Source organism: Xiphophorus maculatus, unplaced genomic scaffold (genome assembly GCF_002775205.1).
Source record: "Xiphophorus maculatus strain JP 163 A unplaced genomic scaffold, X_maculatus-5.0-male Unplaced_Scaffold_138, whole genome shotgun sequence".
Classification (NCBI taxonomy): domain Eukaryota; kingdom Metazoa; phylum Chordata; class Actinopteri; order Cyprinodontiformes; family Poeciliidae; genus Xiphophorus; species Xiphophorus maculatus.
The window spans coordinates 46,937-57,770 of NW_019369751.1; the positions used below are offsets into that span (position 1 = coordinate 46,937).

General features: G+C 39.0%; 1 pseudogene; it reads right to left on the bottom strand.

Moving 5' to 3' along the window:
• Positions 1 to 229: 229 nt before the first annotated feature.
• Positions 230 to 3,258, bottom strand: LOC111607811 (annotated as a pseudogene).
• Positions 3,259 to 10,834: the final 7,576 nt, after the last annotated feature.

The following is a 10,834-nucleotide window of genomic DNA, read 5'->3' on the forward strand; positions in this document are numbered from 1 at the left end:
TGTAAAGAAAGATAAAGCCAAATTAATTGGCTTTATCAGATTGAATAGCTGCAATATATAAAATCCTCCTGAAGACGAAGTGATTATTCATCACCTACAGGGATTTCTGGAAGCCATAATTTAATGGTTTGCGATCTGAAGGTTGGATTTCCTCCCAAACTGAAGGAAACGTTGAGTTTTATCTCAGTTTTGTGCAAAATCAGAGTAAAGTTACATACAGATCTGCGGCTCAGGTTGCATTATGATTTATTCAAGTCACAGCAGCAGTGATTCACAGTACGCACTGATGGGAAAAAAAATACAAAACATGTTTTTCAGTTGCATGAGTCACATGTCAGGCGGAGCTGATAAGACACCCTGTTTACATCTGTTCTCTTGTGCATTTTGTGAGCGATTGAATGCAATTCAAGTTTACAGAGGTGCACATTAAAAAGGCAACACTTAAAACATCAAAACTGTACATAATCTTTTTTTTCTGAGACACTTTCATACAGAATACGGTTTCTTTTTATATCACAGTGCAACACCATTAAGGCAAAGATTTAAAAAAGCAGCAGGTCAGACACACAGAGAAAACCTACATTAATTATACTCCTCCCTTTCACACAAACACACTGAAAAATAGACTTACTTATAACCACATGCTTAAAGGTGCCAGTGTGAATAACTCAAATGTGCAAATTTACACAAATACTTACACAAACTTACAAGAGCGTAGATGAGAAACAAGCAGATTTTTTTTTACCCTGTTTGAACCTGTGAATGGTGCCATCAAATATTTCTGATTATTTTTTTAGCTCAACATTGTGCAATGTTGAACTTTCTTTGACAACTTTTAACTTAATGACATTACTTTTTTGCCTGAGGGTTTGAAGTAAACAATTCTTATTTGGTACTGAAAGTCTGCCTGCTATAAAAGAAAATAGTTTAATAATAAAGTTTAGCTGATTTGTGCTGGAAAGAGACCAATATTGTTCTTGAAATTTGTGCTGTGATGAAATCAAAGCGGTGGGTACACTTCCGCTAACCTGCTAATGTGCTAATTAGCGCATTGCAATTAGCACAATCACATTATAATTAGCTCTGCTATTAATAGCAGAGCTAATGCTTCGTTTAGCGCCTTTGCTAAACTTGCAAACATTTAGCACACCTAGCTTCCTTTAACTGAATTAAGTTTTAAAACACTAATTTATTTGGCTGTTTTGTAAACTTTCAGTTGAATAAAGGTGGAAAAAAAAGAAAAAAAAAAAGCGAGTACAAGAGAGGGCGTGATTGTTCTCATAACCTTATGAAGCAATAGGCCTCCTTTTATGGCAATATCATGGTTGTGTCAGTAAACAATGGTATGATTACCTTTTAAGGCATTATTTTTATCCTTGATTACATCATAAGGCAAAGTTATGGTTACCTCAGAAATCAATGGTGTGATTAATTTAAAGAGAAAAACTCGCCTTATAAGAAAGAGTTGTGATTGCAGGATTACCTTATAAGGGTAAGTTATAATTATAATGTAATGATCGCTTTATAATGCAATACTGTGGTTGCCTTATAAGGTATTATCACCTTATAGGTCAATGTTATGATTACAGTTAAGAGTAATGTCATATCACCTTATGTGGCGATGCTATAAAGTCCTACCCCAATGGTTCCATGTTCAAAAACCAATGGAGACATAAAGTAATCTCAGTTGTAACAAAGTTAGTCTCTTATCTCATTCTTAGCTGTCTAATGTGCTTTAAAAACATCATATGCTGAAGCATTTTCAATCTGTGCTGCTGCAAAACTGACATTTCAGGCTCTTCATCCTTTTAGATTCACAACATTGTGGACTGCAGACAAATCCTCTGTTAGCCAACCGTCTAATCAACCCCACTTATCCTGCAGACCTGGAGTTTTGCACTGCACACAGATTACAGATGAACTACCTGGAGCGTCTCACAGAAAGCTAATACACCAGCAGAAGATCTCCTTAAAGGTCTTCCTCATCTCCTGCCTGCGGAAAGCGTAGATGATGGGGTCGATGACGGAGTTGCACATGATGAGGATGAGGTACATGTTGAAGTGCGACATGAAGCAGGTGCAGTAGGGGTTCCTGGGGCAGGTGATCATCAGGATGAGGTGCAGAAAGAAGGGCGCCCAGCACACCACAAACACCCCCAGCAGGATGGTGAGGGTGATGAAGCCCTTCATGTTGGCGCGCTGCTGGATGGGCACGTTGCCCCGCAGGGCGGCAATGCGCTTCATGTGCTGGCGCGCCAGCAGGAACATGTGAACGTAGAGCGACGCCATGAGGACCAGCATGGTGAAGAACATGGTGATGAGGCAGATGAGCACCATGGTGCTCTCTGACTAGATGATGAACAGGATGCCAGAGACGGTGCAGCATGTCCAGATGCTGGCGATGACCAGCAACGCCCGCCGGATGGTGACGATGTTGTGGTACCGCAGGGCGTAGAAGATGGTGATGTAGCGGTCGATGGCGATGGCGAGCAAGCTGCAGATGGAGGCGAGCTGAGAGCTGCAGATCATGGAGTCGAACACGTTGTCCATGCTTTTGATTAACGTGACGGGGATGGTGAGGCTGCCGCTGTTGATCAGCTCTATGACGATCGTTTCCAAGGCGTTGGAGACGCTGACCAGCATGTCAGCGACCGCCAGGCTACAGATGAAGAAGTAGATCGGGGAATGGAGGTTTTTGTTCTTGATGATGGCGGCGATCACCAGGATGTTCTCCAGCAGGCTGATGATGCCCAAAGTGAGGAAGACCTCGGTGGAAATCGGCAGCTGCTCGTAGCAGCCAGCAGAGGAATCCTTCTCCTCTCCGGAAACGTCTTTCTCTGGCAGAGTTCCCAGGCACCGGCTCTGGTTCAGGTAGCATGGGATCAAGCCTTGCTGAGCCGTGGAGTTCATCTTTACTTCTTCTCTTTGTTTCAGCCAGTCCTGAATGGGTTAAGATTTGGATAAGTGTCACCTTTATTTATAACTGATTCTATGATTCTGTTTGGTAAATTTCTGTTGTCCATGTTCTTAGTCCATGATGTATCCTGGCAGCTTCATGCGCATGAAAACTCTGTCCATGAAGAAGCTGAGGAGGAAACTGACGAAGCCGATGAAAAGCAGCAGGAAACGATTCAGTTTGGGAATGTTTGGAGCGGTCCAGGATTATCTCAGCTGTTTCTTTTTCCCATTTTCATCTTTCAGCTCCTCCTCAAGCACCAAAAACAATCCTGTTGCTCTGGTTTCAGTGAAACGACGTGAGGAAGAAGGAAGAAAGTGGAGGAGAAACGGTGAAAGGGTGAAAAATAATCAGCCGGATTCAGAGCAGCAGAGCGCAGCGGCTGGCTGTGTGACCGATCATCACTTCTCAGCCACTGTGGTCTTATCCTGGTCTCACTTTCTCTCCCTCTGCTTATGTACTACCGCACACACACACACACACACACACACCCTCAGCCCATCCCACCCTCACAGATAAAGTGGGAGCTGTAGGAGGAGCAAAGTTTAGGCTGACGCATTACTCAAGGTTTTGTCATTGAAACGAATTTGTTGCAATGTTTGAAACTTTTCCGGACTGAAGAGAGTAAAACTATTATTTTATTTTATTTGGTTTATGAATGAATAAATAATAATCATTCAGCTGCTGGATGATTTTTATAGAAGAAGCTTGTTCGTATTTTCAATTAGTGATGTGCAGAAACCAACACTGCTTTTAATTACTATATCACTTATTATACTTATTATAAAATCGGTTCTAACAGGAGGAATAAACTTGGGTTATGTTCTCTGAATACATCTGAATTATTAATTTAATCTTAGCAAAAAATAGACACTAACATGCATTACTGTATGGCCAATGCAAATTACTTAGCACTCTTGAAATACTAACTTACAAGCAGTGATGGCATAGTTACTTTGAAGAAGTAACTTTAATCGGATTACTGATTACTCCTTGAAAAAGTAACTTAGTTAGATTACTGACTACTAGATTTGGAAAGTAACTAAGTTACATTAAAATGAACTTTTTCAGTTATTTTCAGCAGCTGCTAACAACAACACTCTGCCTCCTGTGAAAATTACACTGATCTTTGCCAAAACTTAATTGTGAGCTATTTTATAATGGTAACATCAACAATGTGTCTCCACTTATAAGGTTGAACTGAAGAGGAGATTTTTTTAATGGTTACAACAGTAAAAACAAAAAAAAGTAATTTGTTTTCCACTGTTGTCTGGAAGAAGGATTTTAAATAGAAAGAGAGAGATAGATAGCATTTATTGTCATTCAACGAAATTTCCATTGCAGCTCCCGTGCAAAAGGTCAAATATATACAGTATAAATAAGCAAACACACAATAATAATAATAAAGCCCCCTTATCTCCCCCCAGCCTCCAGGTTCTGCGTTACGGCCCTGCGTTTGGTGTCAAAGCGCAGCGAACAGAGCTCCTCCTGCAGCTGCACAACTCACATGGCTGCACAGATTTGTGACACTTATCTTAATATTAATAATTATAATGGTGTTAAGTTGCCATTATATTATTGGCAACTACGGACACGTTTATTCGTGGCTGTTTTCACATTTATTGTTCAAATTAGTCTCGATGTTTGCAGTTTTCTGGAGCGCAAAGCGAAGCTCGACATCATTCAGAGGTAATATATGAACTTGACATTAACAAAGACACAGTGGGGCGGATCATCCGGGAAATGATGGACAGGGAGAGCCTGACTAAAACTACCTTAATGACGGACAAATTCTGGGATTTATTATGAGTCTCTGCTTATTTCCAAGGCCAAATGAGTAACTTCACGTTCAAAAACGAGCCCAAAAAGGCGCAACCCGCCACTCATTAAATTTGCAAGCAACTTAAAAAAAAGAAAAACCCAAAGCCGCTTATAATAATCAAACTTGGCAACAGAAACTCAAAATAGTTCCAGTTTTTCTACCAACAAAATGCGCGTCTCCATTGTTTACATTTCTGTCGCATAGAGACGTCGGTCACTCGACAAGACGCGTAGAGGAAGTACGATTAAATAAAAGAAAATAGTAACGCAAAATGATTTCGATAAGTAACTGTAGTCTGACTACTGGATATGAAATAGCAACGCGTTAGATTACTCATCACAAAATCGACCTTATTCAAGTTTAAAGAGCTAATTAGAACTACGTCCTTCTTTGTGGGGAAACACTTCGTCTTCCACTTGTTACACTGGGAACAATTCACAAATTAAGCATTTGTGAGTGGTTTCCACAACCTGACACATCAGAGACTAATTTTGGTGGAAACAATTAGCTAGCCAGGTCTTCTTGTCCCACATTAGTGTCTGACCCCACATATGCTTTGTTGGAGGAAGAATCAAGAACTGAGATCAACACAAATTCCTTTTCTTTATTTTATTCTATATGCTGAAAATCCCAACAGCTATAATTTCTCCAGGCAGCCATTTTGTCTGGAGAACAGCAGTAAAAACTGACTCTTGTCAAACTGAGTTACCTGAAAGGTAACAACAGGATCACAGGTTACTCCTTTTACTGAGCTCCTTTACAAGAATAAAATAAAAAATATGAACTATTGATCATTTTGGAGCTTTATTTCCCGACAGCTATCCTCTCCTGACTGCGATTGTTGTGACAGCTAGCTCAAAGCGGATGAACTCCATCAGATCTCATTATGTTTACTGCTGTTTGTATTGAAGATCTGCTCTACAGAGAGCCGTGTTATGATTGTGTGTGTGTTTTAAAAACACTAAAGAAATCTGTTGAATGTTCTCAAGAGATATAGATTGGAGGAGCAATTAGAAACCTGTCAGACTGCAGTGAAAAAGCAACAGGTTTCCTGGAAAGACAAGGCTTTTACTAACAACCTGCCGGATCACGCCAGCCTTTAATGCTCGGAAAATGTCAGCCTTTGTGCAATACAGAATTAAACCAGCTTAAAAAGCTCCAGAGAAAATGAGGTTTTTGGAGGAAGTCATGCCAACAGGTTTCAATAATAAAATCTACCAAATAGTTTCAAAAAATCTAAATTGAAGCCTTGAAGCCCAATAACTTTAAATTGATAATCAAATGTCTAAGTTAACATTAAAAATCTTCAATATGAAGCTATATTTTACTATAGTCATATTAATAAAATAAATTTTGAGATATATTTTTATTATTATTACTTTATGTAATCAGTGCAATTTTCTTAGTTCTGAATAAAAATAAAATATACTCATTGCTTTCCTAACCACAACCGTCTCTCTCCAACTTAATATACTTTTATTATTTTTTTTAAACTTATTTTTTTACATCTTCACTGAACAATGACGCACACTGATGACATGTCAGCTTGTTTTTCATCTTCTGGGCATCTCATTTATTTTCTGCCTAAATCAGATCTCTGTGATTCACTACATGTTCCCTAATATATTTAGCTCCCAAAAAATGTGCCTGTTTCTGTGTTACTCATTTTACACAAGGGAACAAATAATAAACTGGATTTTTTTTTTTTTTCTTTGAGTTTAGAAAAATGTCTCGAGTTTATCTTTCCTGCTTAAAATACCTGAATGTTTTTGTTTATCTTGATGCAAATAAATAGGAAACTGATCCTTTGGTCACAAAAATACAAAACCAAATAGCAAAATATTGCTTTAAGATTGTTGATTATATTTCAAAAAGTAAAAAAAAGAAAGGTAATGAGGGAACAGATGCCCATAAATGTACTTCGAAATCCAACATGGCCGTCTTACACATAAAGACTGTAGTAAATGTTTTTTTTCTTCTAGTTCTTTTCAAATTAAACTTGTAATACATAATATCTCATAACCTCTACTTGCATAATGCTCGTGTGCGTAAAATGCAAGAGAGAAACAATATTAGCAAGTGCTGCTAATCGTAGCTGGCAACAATGAAACAATTAAAGTCGTTTTCTATGTGTAGAAAACTATACATAGTTCCTGCAAGGCTAAATTGCGCCATCTTGGTAGGCAAGGTCAGTGCAAAGTATAGATGAACCATGGCCTCAAGACCAACAAAAAGAAGGTTTATGGGGACTCTTAACCAATGTGCAAGAAAAAGACATATCAACAAAATGGCTGCTGTTGGTATCGACCCGCATGAGGCAGAGAATGGAAACATGTCAGACGATGTGGACAATCTGCCTCTGATCTCCTGCTATGACATAGTTCACTATTTAATGAACATGAAGAGTGTTTATACCATGGAGGAGCTTCACAGAAATCCATGGATGCAAACGATCAGCATTTAAACGGATTTATAAAGGATGTAACAACAAGGTTCTGGTGACTGGCAGAGTACATGCAGTAACAAACAGGCTACATGTCCGTCTTAGCTAGCAGATAAAAGCTACATTAGCTAAGCTAATTTTGCTACTAAGTACAAATATGACTGATAATTATCTCAGTATTACACAGAGGTGGGTAGAGAACTCACATACTGTAATTGAGTAATAGTTGTTATATTGTTCATAAGTTAATAAGAATGAGCCGAGAGCTAGCTCTAAGCTTGTGGCTTATTTATTGTTGCCATAGCAACTGCCATGACAGTTGTGTTTAAGTTCTTCTTTGATGACTCTTGTTTGCAGATTTATTTAGAGCAGGATGTCATTTGCATAGCAGAGGAACCGAAGGTTGAAATGGCAAAAGATCAATCAATCAATCAATCAATCAATCAATCAATCAATCAATCAATCAATCAATCAATCAATCAATCAATCAATCAATCAATCAATCAATCAATCAATCAATCAATCAATCAAATTTTATTTGTATAGCACATTTCAGCAGCAAGACATTTCAAAGTGCTTTACATCATTACAAACACAGAAACACAATGAAACATAGAATCAACAATCAAAACACAGCATTAAGTCAAGTTCCATCAATAAATTTGTAATTGATTACGTTTCAAATACAATTCTAAACAGGTGGGTTTTTAGTTGAGATTTAAAAGAAGTCAGTGTTTCAGCTGTTTTACAGTTTTCTGGAAGTTTGTTCCAAATTTGTGGTGCATAGATGCTGAAAGCTGCTTCTCCTCGTTTGGTTCTGGTTCTGGGGATGCAGAGCAGAACCAGAACCAGAAGACCTGAGAGGTCTGGAAGGTTGATACAGCAGCAGCAGATCTTTAATGTATTGTGGAGCTAAGCCGTTCAGTGATTTATAAACTAACAACAGTATTTTAAAGTCTATTCTTTGAGCTACAGGGAGCCAGTGGAGGGACTTTAAAACTGGTGTTATGTGCTCTATCTTCCTGGTTTTAGTCAGAACGCCAGCAGCAGCATTCTGGATCAGCTGCAGCTGTTTGATTGATTTGTTGGACAGACCTGTGAAGACGCTGTTGCAATAATCAATACGACTGAAGACGAACGCATGGATGAGTTTCTCTAGATCTGGCTGAGACATTAGTCCTTTAATCCTGGAAATGTTCTTCAGGTGATAGAAGGCCGACTTTGTGACTGCCTTTATGTGGCTCTGGAGGTTCAGGTCAGAGTCCATCACTACTCCCAGGTTTCGGGCTGATCGCTGGTTTTTAGTTGTAATAACTGAAGCTGTGCATTGACTCTAAACCAGTGGTTCTTAACCTGGGTTCGATCGAACCCCAGGGGTTCGATGAATCTGTCTCAGGGGTTCGGCGGAGCCTCTGCCGCGAAGGTAAAGACACACTTGTGTAAAGTCGTGATGACCCGCCCCGCTTGGCCATCACTTGCTGCAGAGGATCATGTTACATTGCTCGGCCAATCAGGACTGCGGGGAATTTAGTGCGCGCAGCATCAGCGGCTGTCGTAGTTCTACGTCGCGTGGTTTCTTTCTTAATATTTTAATCCATACTAAATATGTTGAACAAAAAAAGAAGAAAATGAACAGACTTTGCTCTGAAGATGCACTTGCCAAGGTGAAGCCACACCTCTCTGAACTGGTCTCCCAAAGACAACAGCAGAAGTCACACTGATTTGCAGGTATGCAATTTGTGCAATACTTTATTCTGGCCCCCAAAAAAGTATTTTGTGGATTCAAAATGACAAAAAACTAATTAAATTAAAAATAAAGAAAAATTTAGTTACTAAAAAAATTTTTGTTCTTTGAAAAACTCCAATTATTTTTAATTAGTAAATTAGTAAAAAAAAATATTTTGGGGGCTGAAATTCTTTTATGGGGCCAAAATATTTTGGGGGGCCAGAATAAAGTAACACTGTAACTTGCTGTGAGTTCATGGTTTTGTTCTTTGAGCAAAGCTAACGTTTATGCATTGCTCATTTTGTTCACCAGCAAAAAAACATCTACCTATGTCTTGAATTTGGAAAAAATGTTTTATTTTATTCATCACTAAAAAAGGGTTTGGTGAATGCGCATATGAAGCTGATGGGTTCGGTACCTCATAAAAGGTTAAGAACCACTGATCTAGATCGTTCCTCTTTAGGTCCAAAAATAATAAATTCAGTTTTGTTTCTGTTCAGCTGGAGAAAGTTTTGGCTCATCCACACATTTATCTGCTCTAAGCATCTGTTCAGTGATTGGATGGGGTCAAAGGTCACCTGGTGACATCGTAATGTAGAGCTGTGTGTCATCTGCATAGTTATGGTAGCTAATATTATTTCCTGTTATAACCTGAGCTAGTGGGAGCATAGAAATATTGAATAAGAGGGGCCCTAGGATTGAACCTTGGGGTACCCCACATGTGACCTTTGACCTCTTTGATGAAAAGTTTTCAATTGAAACAAAGAAATCCCTGTTCTTTATGTAGGATTCAAACCAGTTAAGCAATGGACCGGAGAGTCCGACCCAACTCTCCAGTCGATTCAGTAATATGTCATGGTCAACAGTGTCAAAAGCTGCACTGAGGTCCAACAGAACCAGCACTGTGGTTCTGCCACAGTCCGTATTTATATGGATGTTATTGAACACTTTTACGAGGGCGGTCTCTGTGCTGTGGTAACCATGGAAACCAGACTGGAAGGAGTCAAAGAGGTTGTTTATAGTTAGGAAGCACACAGCTTTTTCAATAAGTTTGCTGATAAATGGGAGGTTGGAAAACGGCCTGTAATTCTGCATTAGTGATTTGTCCAGACTGTTCTTTTTTATAAGTGGTTTGATTACTGCTGTTTTCAGAGCCTGGGGGAAAACGCCTGATGAGAGCAATGAGTTTACTATCTGGATCAGATCAGCAGCAATAACAGGCAGGACTTTCTTAAAGAAATGTTCTAGAGTTATAGATCTAGGACATCCAGACAGCAGGAACTGGAGTTTAGTTGACTTATAATTTCCTGTAGGGTTTTATAATTAAGTAGTTGAAATAGGGTCATTTTTCCTGTATTTGTTTTGTTTGGGCTCAGCATTGGTACTGACTTTATAGTGGATGTACAGATTAATGCTCTGATTTTTTGAATTTTCTCTGAAAAGAAGCTGGAAAACTGGTTGCAATACATTGGAATTCAGGCGGGTAACGTCACAGGAGGGTTTGTGATTCTGTCAACTGTTGCAAATAAAGCTGGAGCATTGTTGATGTTTTTGTTTATGACATCTGCAAAGAAAGCCTCTCTTGCATGTTTTAGTGTTAAATGATAGTTACGTAGTCTTTCTTTATAGATGTCACAATGAACGTGGAGTTGAGTTTTACGCCATTTTCGTTCTGCCCTACGGCAGAGTTGTCTTGCAGATCTAACTGTTTGTGCATTTCTCCATGGAGATTTCTTTTTACCAGACACAAGATGAAACCAAGCTGCCCAAGGACTAAGCTCTGAGGAACAGCAGAAGTAAGTGGAGAAGTGGGAACAGAAAGTTTGATAGGAAGTTTCTGAAACACTCAGACAAAGCTGTCTGGCAACAACAACCTTAATACATTTA